Here is a 16,599-nt window from a genome sequence, read left to right on the forward strand (position 1 = left end):
TTACGCAATCTTCTATCAAACTCTATTTGAGTGAATCACATACTTGTGAAGTAGCTTTGTTGTATGTTATAAAAATTCAATTTTTTTTTTTGGCTTCTATTATATTGGAAAGTAATTTAAAAGCAGTCACACAACTTTTGAATGAAAACAATAACTGTTTGTCCACAATGCTAAACATTTAAGTGGGCTATCACTATAAATTAGACCAGGAACCTGCATGTGCACAGTTAGAATACGCTTGTACTCGAAACACGAATATTCGCGATCAACATGGGAAAAAACGACCAGATTCTGATACAGTGGGTGACGAAAGATAAGTGGAATGGAGTTAAGCAAAATGCCAAAAGAAAGGATATTAAGCCTGAAGGAGGAGCGTTGCGTTCTGGACAAGAAGTAAAGCTGAAGTGGAGCAACCACTGGTACAATGTTATTGTTTGCGAAGATTGGAGTCCCAAGAAGAGAAAAGGTTTTTTTTTATTGACACTAAGTTAATTTCTCTTCCTCAAGGTGAATTCCACTTACGGCAAAATCCGTTTTTGGTTTTTGTGTTTTTCTTAAAATCCAAATCTGAATTTCCCAATCGAAAACACCGTGAATTGATCATGATGTTAATTCAAAAATTTGTCTCATAGAAAGTTTTGTATTTGAATTTCAGTTCGATAATCAAATTTAATCGATCGATAACTGCACGTAGATCATGGTTGGGTAGGATAATTCAGTAATTTCTTTCTCTTTTTTTCACAGCCAACTCTGATGTTATTGTCAACAAAGAGAACATGCCTGCAAGCAATGCATCGCAGACTACTGGTGAAAGTGAACGGTACCAGCAGTTTCTAGATGAGCAAAACACGCGAGTGAATGGCTGGGGAGAGGAAAGGAGAAAGAGACTTGCCACTGAACAAACCACTGCACCTAACGTCCGACTGCTCCAAACAGTAGTTGACAAGTACTTCCATTGGACAAGTTCAGCTGAAGTACAAGGTCAAGTTGACTACGATGCCGATTCTTATTCGTCAGATTCTGATAGCACTTGCTCAGAGCATGACACTTCTTCTGTAGGCCGAGATGATTGCTCACCGGGACACAACTGCCTTGATCTCAGAGACAGTGACAGCGATGAGCTACAGACAATCAGAAACTTTCTGAGTAATGGATGCAGTTGTCAGTTTGGGCCGAAGATGCAACATTGCAGTTCAGAGTTCTCTTTCAGCGATGTTCTCGAAAGCCATGCAAACTGTTCACAGTTGAGTAAGAAAAAATTAGATTTAATTGTTCTTTCTCATTTACATTGCCACTTGCATAGGGACGAAGTTAAAGGCAGAAAGCAAAAGCGGACTGCTTGTAACTTTTATTTCATGGGCCGCCAAATCTGTAAAAAAACGTACTTATTTTTGCATGCAGTTGGTAGGGAGCGATATTCAAATCTGTGTGAACATTATAGGGCCTATGGTCTTACTTTATGTGTTCACGGAAACAAAGGTAGGCTGCCTAAAAAGACCTGCTCTTTTGAGGCTACTAAACAAGTTTCGACGTTCATCAGCAACTATGCTGAAGAACATGCGCTTGTTTTGCCCGGCCGTGTTCCTGGCTTCAAGCGTACTGATGTGCAACTTGCCTTCTCACATGTCAAAAGCTTCTGTTTGGCGTGTTTATTCAACTGCAATGGAGGCACAAAGTCAAACACCTACTGGGTACTCAAAGTTCGTGGAACTTTGGAATCAGCTAACTCCACATGTAGTTATCATGCGGCCAATGAGTGATTTATGTTTTACTTGTCAACATAATAACACTCAAATTGTCCTATCAGCAAATCTTCCTGAGCACGCGAAATCAGCAGTCGTACGCGCTCAGGAAGAACATTTGTTTAGGCCAAGTAGTGAGCGAAGCTTCTACAGAACTACTGTAAAAGCCATAGAGCCTACTGCACACCAGGTTCTGACTGCAAACAAAGGGATCGTTCCAAAGAACAACCCTCCTTGTTCTTTGAAGGACAAGATGCATTATTCGTACGATTATGCACAACAAGTCCACTATCCAAGTAATCCCTTGCAGCCGGGACCATTTATTTCAAAACACCACGGAAATGTGCTATTTTTGGTATCTGCTGCAAAGCGATTCCTCATCAAGTAAATTTCTTAGTTGACGAGTCAGTTCTCACAGGTAAGGGAGCCAACAGTACTATCAGCTTGGTTCATTACTATTTTGGGAAATTTGGGCTTGGCAAAACAGATGCCTACATTCACGCGGACAACTGTTCTGGTCAAAATAAAAACAATTATTTTCTTTGGTACTATGCCCGGAGAATAATTGTTGGTTTGCACTGGAACATTCTGTATTCATTTCTGGTTGCTGGTCACACCAAGTTCTCTCCAGACTGGTGTTTTGGCTTGGCTAAGCAGGCGGTCCGAAAAACTTTTATTTCGGACCTATTCGAGTTGGCCCGTACGATTGACAACTCGACTGTCACAGGCGTGAATGTCACACAACTCTGTGGACTTCAGGATGGTTCAGTTATAGTTCCTACTTACGACTGGGTAAGTTTTCTTGATCCCTACTTCAAGAAATTGCCAGGAGTAAAGGGCTGTCATCATTTTCGCTTCAGTAAAGACGTGCCAGGGCGGGTTTACTGTAAGCGTTATGCCGACTCTGAAGAAGTAGAGTTTGACTTACTAAAAGATCAAGCAAAACTTCCACCTTATATGTTTCCTCCTGTCATAAAACCATTAGGCCTGGATTTAGAAAGGAAGAATTATCTGTATAAGGAAATTAGACAATTTTGTAAACCAGATTCACCAAAACCTTGATGCGTCTTAGTGAAAGAATTGGAGCTACTAATTGCAACTCTACATGAATGGCAACATGTAGTGTCAATTATAAATTTCAGGTTGTTCGAATCAATGAACGTCGAAACTGAAGATGTGGGATAGTTTACAATAGATAAGCTTAGTAAACGTTCCGGGTAAATACCGCAGGCATACTTTTGACAATTTCGGCAAGGCACAAGCTTATTTCTGAATTTGTAAACATATTTATGTAGTACATTTTAAAAATAACACCCAGTTGTTTGATGTAGCGAATTCGTGACAAGGTTCATTCGCGAAATCTGTCAAGCGTAAACAATCACGATCGTCCAGCTATTATGCAAATTTCGGCTTGTCGGTTTGTGTTCGCTGCGCAATGTTTGGATCGAAATTTCGACAAATGCTCAAATAATATTTAAGATGTAAAATTTAAAATTTATCTTTTACCTCTCTCTTTGTGTCTGCGAGAAAACTACGGTGAACATTTGCTTGTATGACCGGCAAGAAGTTTTCATTCATGTCAAATCAGCTGATAAATCGTAAACACAGGCGACCAAAACACAAACTGACATTGCGCGCTCGTGCATTCTAAATACATTTCTGCACTTTCCCATCATACTGAATAACTATATATAAATCTTTTTATCTTGCTACTTATGTTAAAAGAACAGTTAATTACTGACCATAAGGTATTGAAAACTAATCATTGCTAAGCGCATTTTATTCCTTGCGGACTGGTTCTGCCGACGCTCAAGAGAAGCGTTTGCCAAGGGTTTGCGAAGCGTTTGAAAAGGGTTAGCGAAAAGTTAGCCAAGGGTTTGTGAAGCGTTTGAAAAGGGTTTGAGAAGCATTTGCAAAGGGTTTGAGAAGCGTTTGACACGCTTTGCAAACTGTTTGACAGGCATTTGCAAAGGGTTTGAAAAGCGTTTGAAATGCTTTCCAAGCGTTTGTAAGGAGTTTGCGAAGGGTTTGCAAAGCGTTTGAAAAGAGTTTGCGAAGCATTTGAAACGCTGTCAAACCCCGTTTGCGAGGCATTTCAAATGCCCTAAAAACGCTGTTTTCAATAAGACGTGTTTTCCTATGGAAGGTCACAAATAGTGAAATTTTCCTCTAACTTTGGGGCATTGCTTCTTTTGAAAGCAAGGGGGGAGTGCAGGTAGTAGTTAATTTCGAATCTTTACGTTTTATCTACACTTTCACCTAGGTCTGCCTACGGGGACATGTTAGTGATTAAAGAGGCACTGTATGAAATTGTAGTCATTGTGTTAGGGACAGTTGATAACCTTGTTAGGAGTGTAAAAGTTTATGGAGCTGACCAATTTGTATGGGTGTAAATTGTGGATTTTAGGAGGCTAGGGAAAGAAATGTAAACTGGGGAATATACAGCATATGGTCTCCATTTCCCTTGCAAAAATTATAATAACTTAAAAGTTGTGACAATCTCAAGGCTGGATAGGGAGTAGACTTGGCAGGGAGGAGGTGTAGGGGGGGAACAGTGATACATGTTTAAATCTGCGTTACAGAACTCTTGAACAGAACAAATCATCCAATCCTTTCCTTAGTTCTTTATCTTGTTTTTAGCAACTGACTTCCCGGGCTCCACCAACTGCAATGAGTTCGATGGGTTTGGCCGAACGTGGGGCAAGTAAACAAGAAAGATCTCAAGGACTAATTTTTGTACTGATGTAGTTGTATTTTAAGTTTTTTACGACTTATCCCCAGGACAGCAATAAGGGTTTGCCTGCAGCTCTCCCTGAAGTGATTGCCTCTCTTGTAACAGTTAAAATGACTCCGGAAAAAGTCGGTGAGTCTTGGCTTTGTCTGCTGAGATGATGAAGCAATTCTTTTCTCTCTTTCACCTCTTTTTATTACTAATTTGCTCCAAACTTCAAGAGTTGTGGATACAGTCCTGTCATTTTGTGTTTATTAAATAAGTGTATGATCAACCTTGACTGATCTGTATGTTTGCACTAACAATATTTCTGTAGTCACTTCTAACAGTTAGTGACATTAGCAGTTTTTTTCTGTCGTTTGATGGTAAATTTGCGTACTTTAAAAGTAAGGCTGTAGAAGGATGTTTTTATTTGACTATTTCACCAATATTTTCTGGTTAAATTACCTACAGCTGTAAAGTTATCCTGTGCAGTTTGTCTGAGTGATTTTGAGGGTGACCTGTCCAATGAACTACCTTGCAGCCATGTATTTCGCATGAACTGCATTACAACATGGCTGAAAATGGTAAATGCAATAATATTTGCGTAATTAATAGACAAACAGGCAGATTGACAAACAGACGGGCAATTTATTTCAACATGGTATCTCTTCAATTGCAAAGAACTAAGTTTTAAAGATAATTATTACTCGGAAGAGTTATTACAGTTAAGTTTTTAATTGTAACATTTCCTAACTGACTGACTGACTACCCAAGAGCCATTAAGCTAGTTTTATTTGTAGCCTTAAATTTTTTTCTTGAAAGAAAGCTACAGTTGATTTTGTGCATTCTCGTGTAAACAAGTGAGGCGAAATACAACCCTTTCGCAGATAATCAACAGACTACTTGAACATAGTTTGAGGTTCCTTGGCACTGTGTGAGGATTAGTACGAAGAAAGTAGTGTTGATAAGGCACACTGAAGGGGGGAGGCTCAACTTTGTGGCAAATAAAGGTTGATTAAACTTTTTGGACTTTTGTTGTCAATACAGTAAGTGTTTTCTCGCTGATATAGCGGCAGCACCTTTTGTCAAAACTCCTGATAGAGGCCTTTTTTGTGGAATGTAGCGGAAAAAACATTGAAGGACTAGACAGGGTAAAATTTCTGATGGCTGCAAATTCAATATCTATATGGGGGAGAGTTGTATTTAAGATTAAAGATGCTTTCTTTTCTCTGTAACATGCCACTTGTCCAATGTGCAGGCATGAGCTACCACACTGAAGATAAATTGTAAATTGTAAATAATGTTAGAAACAACTGTAAATTGTAAATGTTAGTATTGTAAGTTTTGTTAGTATCGTTACATTGTAAGTTACGTTAACATTGTAAGTAGTAGGTAATTTTTGTATGTAATGAAATGTAAGTTATTGCATTAATAAAATTTAAAAAAACTGTAAATTTAATTTTAACTGTAGTTTAGGAAGTTAGTTAAAAGTTAATGTACTAGAAGTAATCATAGATTATGAGTGCATTCGTGTAAAGGTGTTTAGGCAAGGTTGACATTCTGGTCTATTGGAAAGGTGTACAGGTACATGCAAAGCTAATGAATTTGGGTGGGCCATAGGAACAAATACATTGTGTAGCACATTTGCATATATCTACTTTAGAAAAGGGTACTGTTAGATTAGCTTAGCTCTGGTTTGTCATTCGTGAGGTAGCACGTGTAGTTTGTTTTGTGGTAAGTTTGTCAGGGTATATGGTAAATTGTTGTACATACCTGAAAGATTGTTATAAGGACAGAATTGGTTATTAATGGTAATTGTAGAAGAGCAGTTAAGACAATTATCACAGTCTAAAGTGCAGTTAACGAGTACTTTTAATTGTGAATTGGAACTTGACCTGAACAACTTGAACAAAATAATAAACAGTAGAGTAGTTATCACAGAGGGTGAATTCCAAAAGTATTTGTATAGTTTACATTGAACTATAACTCAACAACTTCAACAAAATTATATGTACTATGTTCATTTTGTATGGTGGAAATTGACTTGTTGACAAGTCAGCTTTAGTTTAAAAGGTAGCAGAGAAACCTTTTGTGACATAGAAATGTGTCCAATGAATATCACTGTTTGCTTTTTCTCATATGTACTTGATGCAGGATAAATAATTGTACCATCAGGTTTATTAAAATCAGACTCAGTAATATGAATGACACAGTTGTGTGAGTTTGCTTCTGTCTGAATAATTATATTGTCACACCATGTGCCTGCATTTGACATTTGTTTTAAACAATTTTCCCAAGTGTCATCAACAATACTTTCAACACACAACTCTGGGTGATTATTTAAATGGCCTATTCCTGACAAATGAATTTGAAAGTGTAAATCAGCAGTTCCACAAAGCTGATGAGAAACTGATTCAAAAAAACAATCACCACTGCCACCAACATCATGTGGCATTAAACTGATGCTTTTAAGTTTATCAGATAGATGATCCTAGGGCAAGATGCCTCTAACACTCTCATCGGGGAAAACACCTTTTAAAGTAGACGTAATTGTGGAATTGACACGTAGCTGTCAGCAGCGTTTTGAAATGCTTGTACAGCCTCCATTTAATGTCCACTAGAGTGCTTGAAGCTAACTTGCACTAGACCAACAGGATGTGGTTCGTCTGTCCTGATCTTGTACACTGGAAAAGAGTGCTGTAATAGCAAATCAAGGTATGTTAAATTCATTATTATGATATATTGAAGCAAGTACAAAAACATTAAATGCTTTAAACCACAATTGCTTCTCTCTCTTGCTAGATACTGGGCCCTTGTTTTCCCTTAAGTTTTTTTTTTAATTCAAATTGTTTTCCTGAATTTTATTTTATCTAGCTTTCGTTGAGTAGAGCGGTATAGCAGTAGAGAACTAGTAACAAACTAAAGTAGAGTATAGTAGAGTAGCGTGGTGTAGAGTAGAGCAGAGTAGCTTTTCGTCCATCATTTTTTGGGACATTTGTCATAAATGGCCGGATTTATACTAGAGATGGATCATCTGCCTGGGATGAACTTGAGCAAAGAACAATAGTTTGTCCAATAATTCGTCTGTGTATAAATACGGGCAAACAGACAGATCATCCGTCAAGAGAAATTATCGTGATAGTTCATCTTGAACCACATACTCTTGTGATAATCCGTCTAGATGGATGTCCGTCTTTGTATAAAAATACAGAAATTCAGAATTTGATGCAGATTCAGAAGACGATTTTGATCCAGATACATTCTCAAAACATAAGAGTTGGAACTGTGTTGCTCCATACAGTGCCCTCTTCCCATGTACAGGCTTGTGTAATGGGTAACAAGTTAATTGTTACTTCACATAAAAAAACAAGGCAAACAATTGATCTCGTCTTTAATAGATCTCCTCAGATGAATAGAAACATACACATATGAAAACTGTGCTAATTTCAAAACAACCACCCTGGCACTTTTCCACAAAAATACACTGGCTCACCCACCTTGCAGGAATGTGATTTGACCAAACATTTTACAATTTTTGCTGTGCTTAAAATAGATTTCAATATTAATAGTCCAAAATATATGGATTTTTATATTGGAGCAAAGAGGGGATTTAAGATATATTACGGTTTCAAAAAGGCAAATAAGACCATTCCATATTTGGAGATAGATTTCAAAGGAAAATTTAAATATCTGATGCTAACAGGAGATAATGCCAAAGATGTCAACAAGCAGATCATGATTTGGAGTACCAAAGTGGGAAACAAATTGAGCACAAATATTGCTGGAATAGATCCAAAAGAAATCACAGAGTCACAACCCCAAAGCCAAGAAACAGAAAACATTCACTTCTTTTCAATTAAATCTGCTTATCTCCTCAGATTGGGTTTTACAACTAACTCTTATGCAATAGGTGGAGATGCATTTAATGCTGTAGTATCAGCAGAAAAAAGTTAGAGACATATTTTGGATTAGATTAAACAATCTAAACCATATATATGAAAGCATCAAAAACTATTTTCAATTTCAATCATATTGACAATAATTTAACCGAGGCTGAGATATCAGAGTTGAAAGCTTTATACAGATATCACCAGAAAAAATACTGGCTATTCAAGACGACATACCAATATTTTTTAAAAAAATGGACCTGGCATGTAAAATTGGATCTGTTGGACTGATAGCAGCAGGGACAATAGTGGGAGCCGCAACACTGAACCCCATTGTTCTTGGGACAATACCAGGTGCTGGTCTTATTCTGACTGCATTCACTGAGGCCAAAATTATAATAGAAAGATTGAGATGTGTAAATATTCCCATACACACCATATGAAAAAATATTGACTGACATAAGGTCATTCCTGAGAGGATTAGAATTCGATGAACGATTTTTAGACTACATCAAAGTTGTAAATGAAATTATAATAGATATGTGTCCATTATATGACAAGTTTGAGGATAAATACAATAAATTGTCGAGGAAAAGGTTGTTGTTATTCATCATGGTAGATGCAATAATAAAGTGTATTATCGTTTGTCTCACGATGTAGTCACTTGAGATGTAGATCGCGACGTTTCGACTGCTTACTGCTAGTCTTCTTCAGGCGATAAGGTCGACTGATTGCACAGTATCATTTATATCACAAAGGACGGCTGTGATTGGTGCATTTCGATCCTCCTATTGTTCCATTGTTCCGGCGAGTAGCTGTTCCCTCAGTGGTCCGTTGTTGTACCGTTCTCCTGTTGTTGTGTTTCTTGATCGTGGGTATCCATGCTTCAGGAATTTCAATTCCACTATCCCTGTTGATGTTGTTAGGGTGAAGTCTTATGTGAATAGCTTCCTTGACCCTATGTGTACCAGTGAGGATCTCGATCAATAAACTTGACCTCATTCCAGATAGGATAGTGGCCGGTCTTGTGGGTGTGTTCAGAAACGGCGGAGGTCTGGGTACGGGCGAGTTGTATATCCCTGTCGTGTTCTTTGATCCTCTCCTGCATAGATCTCCCTGTTTCCCCGATGTAGACTTTGCCGCACTCACAGGGAATCCTGTAGACAACACCATCTTGTTTAGCCGGGTTGACGGTGTCCTTTGGTCGCACTAAGTGTGACCGAAGTGTTGTGTCGGACTTAAAGACGGTGCGAATGCCTTGTTCTAGGCAGCGGCGGGGAGAGACTCCGAAACTCCTTGGACATAAGGTAAAACAGCGGTGGATTTAAATTCAACGACAGGCTCTCTTCTTGGGGTTGTTCGTGCCTTTGTGATCTTCTGTACAAAAGAGGAGGGATATCCGTTAGAAACAAGTACAGATGACAGATGTTTCTTCTCTCCAGCGATTACTGATGGTTTGGTGACGAGACGTTTAGCCCGGTCGTACAGACACTTCACAATACCGCGCTTTACTGACTGAGGGTGGTGTGAATCATACGCTAGGTACTGATCACTATGTGTTGGTTTCCTGTAGACACTGGTGGTAAGGCGGCCATTAGGTTCTCTGTAAACTGACGTGTCGAGAAAGGCGATCTTGTTGTTGTTCTCGATCTCCATGGTGAAATGGATTGATGGTTGTTGACTGTTCAGGTGTTGCAGGAAGACGTCAACTCTATCCCGATCCAGGATGGTGAAAGTATCATCTATGTAGCGTTTCCAGATCTTAGGCTTGTAAGGTGCGGACTCTATTGCTTGTTCTTCAAATATCTCCATGTAGAGATTAGCAATAACCGTGGATACAGGGCTCCTCATGGCTGTGCCATCTCGTTGTTCGTAAATCGATCTGTTGTACTGGAAGTACGTAGATCTTAATACGAAATTCAAGAGATCCGCGATTTGAACTGGTGTAAGTGTCGTGTGGTCAGCCAGGCCTGCGTCGTTCTCCATTTTTTGTAGCGCGGCTTGTATGGTGCCCTCGATCAGTACGTTGGTAAACAGTGACTCTACGTCGAAAGACACCATGATCTCGTGGTCCTGGATCTCTTCACTGGCGATGATGGAGGCGAAGTCAGTTGAGTTCTTCACTGTGAAGTTTGAGTTACCTGCAAGAGGAGACAGTACATTAGCCAAGAAAGCAGACAGGTCGTACGCAAAGGTGTTGACACACGACACAATTGGCCTAAACGGTGTGTCGGCCTTGTGGATCTTCGGCAAACCATAGATCCTAGGTGGTTGTTTGTGTCGGGGTCTGATCTTATTATAAACCGCCTCTGATATGTGTCCACTCCGTTTTAGGGTTAGCAGCTTCTCAGATAGCTTCCGGGTCAAGCAGTCTCTCGGATCTTTGTTGAGCAGCTGGTACGGTCCGGAATCAATTAGCGCTGATATTTTTGCGTGGTATGTGTCAGCGTCTAGGATTACGCTGGCGTGCCTTTGTCGGCCAGAAGGACCATGATGGAGTTGTCCTCTTTTAAGCTTTTAAGAGCCTCCTGTTGCTCCTTCGTGATGTTGGGCGTGGGTGGTTGTGCCTGTTGAAGGATGGTGTTGACGGATCTCCTGACTGTGTCTGCTCGCTCCGCATCTAGTGGCCTGACTGCTGACTCAATCTTGGTGATGATCTCGGTGGCTGAAGAAGACTAGCAGTAAGCAGTCGAAACGTCGCGATCTACATCTCAAGTGACTACATCGTGAGACAAACGATAATACACTTTATTATACAATAAATTGTTCACAACTGAATAAGATTAAGGGGCCTGCCTTACTTCATTTTGTCAAAAAAGTTTAAAATTTTGAAAAATTTTATTAAGGGCTGTTAGTGTTTCAGTATTAAAGAAACTAATGCAGGAAGAATTTTTTCGATTTTCCAGGTTTTTATCATTTTTCCGAGGAGTTTGTGCGGTATCTCGTTGCCATGGCAACGAACGTTGTTTATTAGTAAATAAGGCGCTCTGTATTGTGCGAAATGGATCAGAACTGGAAGGAAAACACAGCGTTTGCTTCCTAAAAGGACTGGGCCCAAGTGAATACAGTTTGTGTGTGCTACAGAGTACCAAGCCACTCGATTTGTTTTCTCAACGTGTTCATGTCTAGACTATGAGTAGTCCCTCTTTCGCTTAGTCTGTCGTGCATGACGCGAAAGAAAACCGTGAGAAAAAAATGGCCACGCGAAATCCTGGAGGCGAGTAGCACGCGAAAGGAGGGACTACTGCCTAAGCCCAAGAGTTTGAATTATGTGTTGCTCTCACAACGCAAAAATATGATTGGCTTATGTTAGGAGCGTTGACGTGTTGTCGACATTTTGGAATCAGAGCAAATCGAAGCGGTACCAGAGCAAATCAAAGCGTTAGAATCGCGCTTCGCAAACCGTGATGTTCTTGCAAAGCTTTGGAAAGATTTAAATTTATCCAGTGTTTTGTTTGGCAAAGCTTTCTACCTCCACCCCGACTGCGAGCATGTTAGTGATTTCACTGCTCAACAGCATCGTCTAAGTCAGCGAATATAAATTCACTGAGCTTGGCCTTTCTGCCGTCTATTTGAAAGATTAAACCGGACTCTCACTTGACTCCGGACATTCACCTGAAATTTTCCGCTGCTATCGGCAAACATTTCACCGCAGTTGGATGATCTCCTATGTATAATGTATAATGTAAATTCTCGGTTGAAACTCTGTTGAAATTTTCACAATAACTTCTAGACAAAAATCGTTACAAGAGGCCTCATTCGCTGTCTTCTTTTTAAAACTTCTTTGACAGTTTCGCTGAACGAACACTGAACGAAGATATACTTCTCACGGCATATGTTTTTGCCTGGCTACTTGAAGAGTAGAGTAGTGCAATTTTATTCAGATCTCCCAGGGCTATTGATAGCGGGCGATAATAAAAGGACATCAAGATGAGAAATCCTACACCGAAATATCACTTGGCTGTGAAAGGGCAAACTCTTGGGCTTATGCGGTAGTCCCTTCCTTTCTTTCGCGTCACGCACGACCGACTAAGCGAAAGAGGGACTACTCATAGTCTAGTTCATGTCAAAATCATCGCTTGGGTTCAATTCTAGAGAATTTTTCTATTGTTTAGCTTTTAAAAAATGTCTCCGAAGTTCCGTTCTCAGAAAAGAAAGAAGAGGAAGTTTGCTGGCAACCAGTTTACTGCCCCAGGTCATTCTTTTTCGAACGAATTGCTTGGCGAAACAAGTCAAAACAAAGATGGCGGCAAGAAGTTGTCAACGGAAACTGCCTCAGAGGAGAAGATTGTTAGTGGAAAGCGATGGCAGTCTGATCTCAAAGAAGATGAATCAGAAGAAGAAATTTATGATCTTGAAGAAGATTGGTCAGGACGGCGAATTTTTGATGTCAAAAGCCTTGTTTCGGCGATTGGGCAAGCTGCGGTTTGCAAAAAGTGCAAAGAAGGCTCTCTGCTTCTTTGCGAGGATGGAAGAATGGGATTGGCATCCCAGATGACCTTCAAATGCATTAAATGTGGCAAAGAAACCTCCTTTAGTACTGATTGCAAGACAGGACAGTTTTCCCCAGTAAATAGGAGTGCTCTTTTTGCTTCCAAGTTAATTGGACGAGGTTATGTAGCATTGTCAAAGATATGCAGTACTTTGGACATCCCTGGGCCCATGGCCAAAAGAAGTTACAAGAAGCATTCAAAACATATCAAGGATGCGGCTATTTTGGAAGCTAAGGAGAGCATGAGTGCAGCTGTCAAGGAGATAAGGGAGATAAACAATTGTGGAGATGATCTGGCTGACATTGCCATCACCATTGATGGTACATGGATGAAAAGGGGGCATAGTTCCCTTTATGGAGCTGTGTTTGCCCTTTCCTGGCAAACTGGCAAAGTCATTGACTATGAAATAAAGTCAAAATTTTGTTATGAGTGTAACTACTGGACAAGCAGGACGAGAGACCCTTGCAGGATTACCTTCGTTGGAAATCGTCTCATGTCTGCGACATTACCCATGAAGGATCAACAAATTCAATGGAAATGCAATGCACTGTTGACATTTATTCTCGAACCATTGAGCAAAACAAGCTGAGATATGTCACCATGATTTCAGATGGACATTGCAAAAACCATGCCAGTGTTGTGGAACTGAAACCTTATGGTGACATTGATATTGCGAAGGAAGACTGTGTTGGTCATGTACAGAAGAGAATGGGGCGAAGGCTTCGTGATCTCAACAATATGTACAAGGGGAGGAAGCTTGAAGACGGAAAGACTATCGGAGGGAGAGACTGTTTGACTGACACTAAAATTGACTTGTTTCAGAAATACTATGGCCAGGCCATACGGAGCCACAAGCAAAACAAAGAGGGAATGAGAAGAGCAATCTGGGCCATATTGTACCACTCTGCTTCCTCAGATGAAAACCCTCAACATGACTACTGCCCAGAGGGTGAAACTTCATGGTGTGGGTGGCAGCAGGATCAGACAAAAGGAACTGATAGTTACCAACACAAGTCTCCCTTGGCCCCAGCTGTAGTGGAAGTGATCAAGCCAACTTTTGAAGCCTTATCTGCAAATGACTTGCTGGATCGCTGCCTTGAAGGGGCTAATCAAAACCAAAATGAGTCCCTGAACTCTGTTGTTTGGGGCTTATGCCCAAAAGATTCATTCGTTGGCCTGAGTTCTGTGGAGACAGCATGTGCCTTGGCTGTGGCACATTTTAATGATGGTCCACACACTACTGCAAACATCATGAGAAAGTGTGACCTCGATCCAGGACAGTATGTTTCTGAAGCTGCTGACAAGGAAGACAGTAAACGCACATACCATGCAAGAAAAAAGTCACGAGTCAGTGCCTTGGAAGCAAGACAGCAAAGGAGGAGTGACAGAAGGCATGAGGAGGAACATAACATTGAAAGAGAGGGAGACACTTATGTTCCTGGAGGATTTTGAGAGACATTGTCGCAAGTGAAAGTTTTCCTTGATTTTCTCAAAAACACTTTTCGGGCCAAATTAGACACCGTTTGGCAAATGTAGATGCAAAGGTTTTAAGAAAAGTACCCATAAACCATACATTTTTAGAATCTGTGATAAATTTTCTGTGCAATGAACCTTTAACAGTCTTTATTTTTGATAACCAGAAATGTTGCTAGCTTTTTCAAAGTTGTATTGTTAGGCTATTTTGGGGGCTTATAATTCATCCCGTCATTTCATCACTGTAAATTAGGGTAGCAATGCAGTTCTTAGGTTTGTTGCACAGAGTTACGTTTACTCTTGCTTGAAAAGATTTAATTGGCCCTCTATATAATAAAGTAAATTTGGCACTGTTGCCAGAAGATGAGTGATTGTGCAATTAGGGACCTGGGTGTATGGGGGGCAGTATGCTTTCTGGATTAAACAATTGCCATTTTTCAATTTCCAGTGTGATAGAGTATTTTTTGCAGTTTAATTTGATGTATAGATGATTGGTATATCTTTTAAAGCTTGCGAGAGCACTCTGTTCATAAAATGTATGAAAATGAAGGTAGGCTACCCCCTTAATTATTTTATTCCAATAATATTCATACATCAGCAAAGTTTTTTTGGTCCTCGTTATTTTTATTTTATCAGTTGGTAAGTCCAAGATTTCGAAATTTTTTTGCAGAATAAAATTAATGTTGATCATTCGTTTAAAATGACCACTAATTTGTGGCAGTATCTTGTCTATTTTTCGGAGAATATCACATATTCTATTATGATTTTGTACTAGCATTTGCCAACCATTTTGACTGCATATATCATTCAAGATATTATCGAAATTATATTTTCTTTGGTAAACTAATATCTTAATAAACCTATGTTCATTTCATAAAAATCAACGAATTCTAATGTTGTACCATAACTATGAACTGAACCACAATTACAGCATACATTCACGCATTTGTTATTGATAATGTCTTGTTTTTTACAACAAGGAATTATTTTAATTGTTGGTTGCTGTAATCCTTCATCACAAATTGGACAATCAATGTAATCCATTTTGATCATTTCTTCGTTGATAACATTTCCACAATTAAACTTATTTGTTTCACTCAATTCCATCACCAGTAATATATACTGTTTTATCTCCAAGTATTTTCAGTCTGAATCAGTTTCTTCATAGTCTGCTGGTAACCATTCTTCACCCGAAGATTGAGAATCCCAGGTTGAACTCTGACTTGATTGATTTTGACTTGATTGAGAGAGACTTTGGCCTGATTCCCATGATTCATTCGATTGACTCATACTTTGGCTTGATTGACTCGATTGGCTCGATTGGCTTATACTCTGGCTTGATTGACTTGTTTCCCATGATTGCCTCATTAATAGAATAAATAAAATTATATATCAATATTGCATGAACAAGTATGAAGTATACTTATTTGTATCAAGTAAATTTCTGAATAAGAGGTTCTCCTTTGTTTTCAAAAAAGAATCATTTTGGAAGAAACTTAAGCGATTATTATGCAAGTAATATATATGGAAGTTATACATTGGTTTTTTTCCATACTGTTGTGAATATTATTTGTTAGCGTATATAGTCAAGCATAAACTAACAATAAAGCATCAGACAAATAAAGTCAAGTTTGAGAAGAGATATGATGAAAGGTCAACGACTGTCTGATGCAACAGACAAGGGAAAGTCCTGCAGATACATGATGTGTTTCTAATGTGTTGGAAATAAACATGAAAAAGGTCAATATGTCTCGCGATGTCGTGAAAAATTATCTACACCAATAATGATAAATTATAATCCACCATGGTACTATACTGTTTGTTTAAACAGTTAAAATTATAAGATGACTGGTAAGTACAAACACCTTAGCACTAGACTACGCCAAAGAAATTTGAATATCACCAAGGATTTTCTCAAATTGAAAAATGGATTGATGAGCCAAAAACTTTAGCCGAAGTTACTGCTGATCTTATTGAATCAATCCGTGACCATAAGCATAAGAATTAATACCATCATCATGAAGATCTTTTATAAGATAACTTTTCTCCAAGAGGAATATTTAAAGGGTATTGAAGTCAGTGATGATGAAAATTATTTCTATTTTCAATGTAAGTGCTATCATAGCTACAAGAAACATGAAACCCCTCATAAAATACAAGTTACTCTTTGCATTATAACTGGACAAGTAATGGCTGCCTCTTGCACATGTGCTGCTGGTGAAGTTGGCTATTGTAACTACACGTTAGCCCTCCTGTTGAAAATTTGCAAATACTCACTGTATGAGAGCAAA

At 39.1% G+C, this 16,599-nt stretch overlaps 1 long non-coding RNA gene and 1 pseudogene across 1 annotated transcript in view; one reads left to right on the forward strand and one right to left on the reverse strand.

Annotated features, from left to right (window-relative positions):
* Positions 1–738: 738 nt before the first annotated feature.
* LOC149099812 (uncharacterized) lies at positions 739–2,804 on the forward strand (annotated as a pseudogene).
* Positions 2,805–4,663: 1,859 nt separating this feature from the next.
* LOC149099813 (uncharacterized) overlaps positions 4,664–16,599 on the reverse strand; it is a 45,657-nt gene continuing 33,721 nt past the window's right edge. The window contains exon 2 of the long non-coding RNA XR_016203481.1: positions 4,664–7,152. This is a non-coding gene — a long non-coding RNA (uncharacterized LOC149099813). The remainder of the gene's footprint in view (positions 7,153–16,599) is intronic.

This window comes from Orbicella faveolata, unplaced genomic scaffold, assembly GCF_042242905.1.
Source record: "Orbicella faveolata isolate gen_17 unplaced genomic scaffold, um_ofav_v1 contig_46, whole genome shotgun sequence".
Classification (NCBI taxonomy): domain Eukaryota; kingdom Metazoa; phylum Cnidaria; class Anthozoa; order Scleractinia; family Merulinidae; genus Orbicella; species Orbicella faveolata.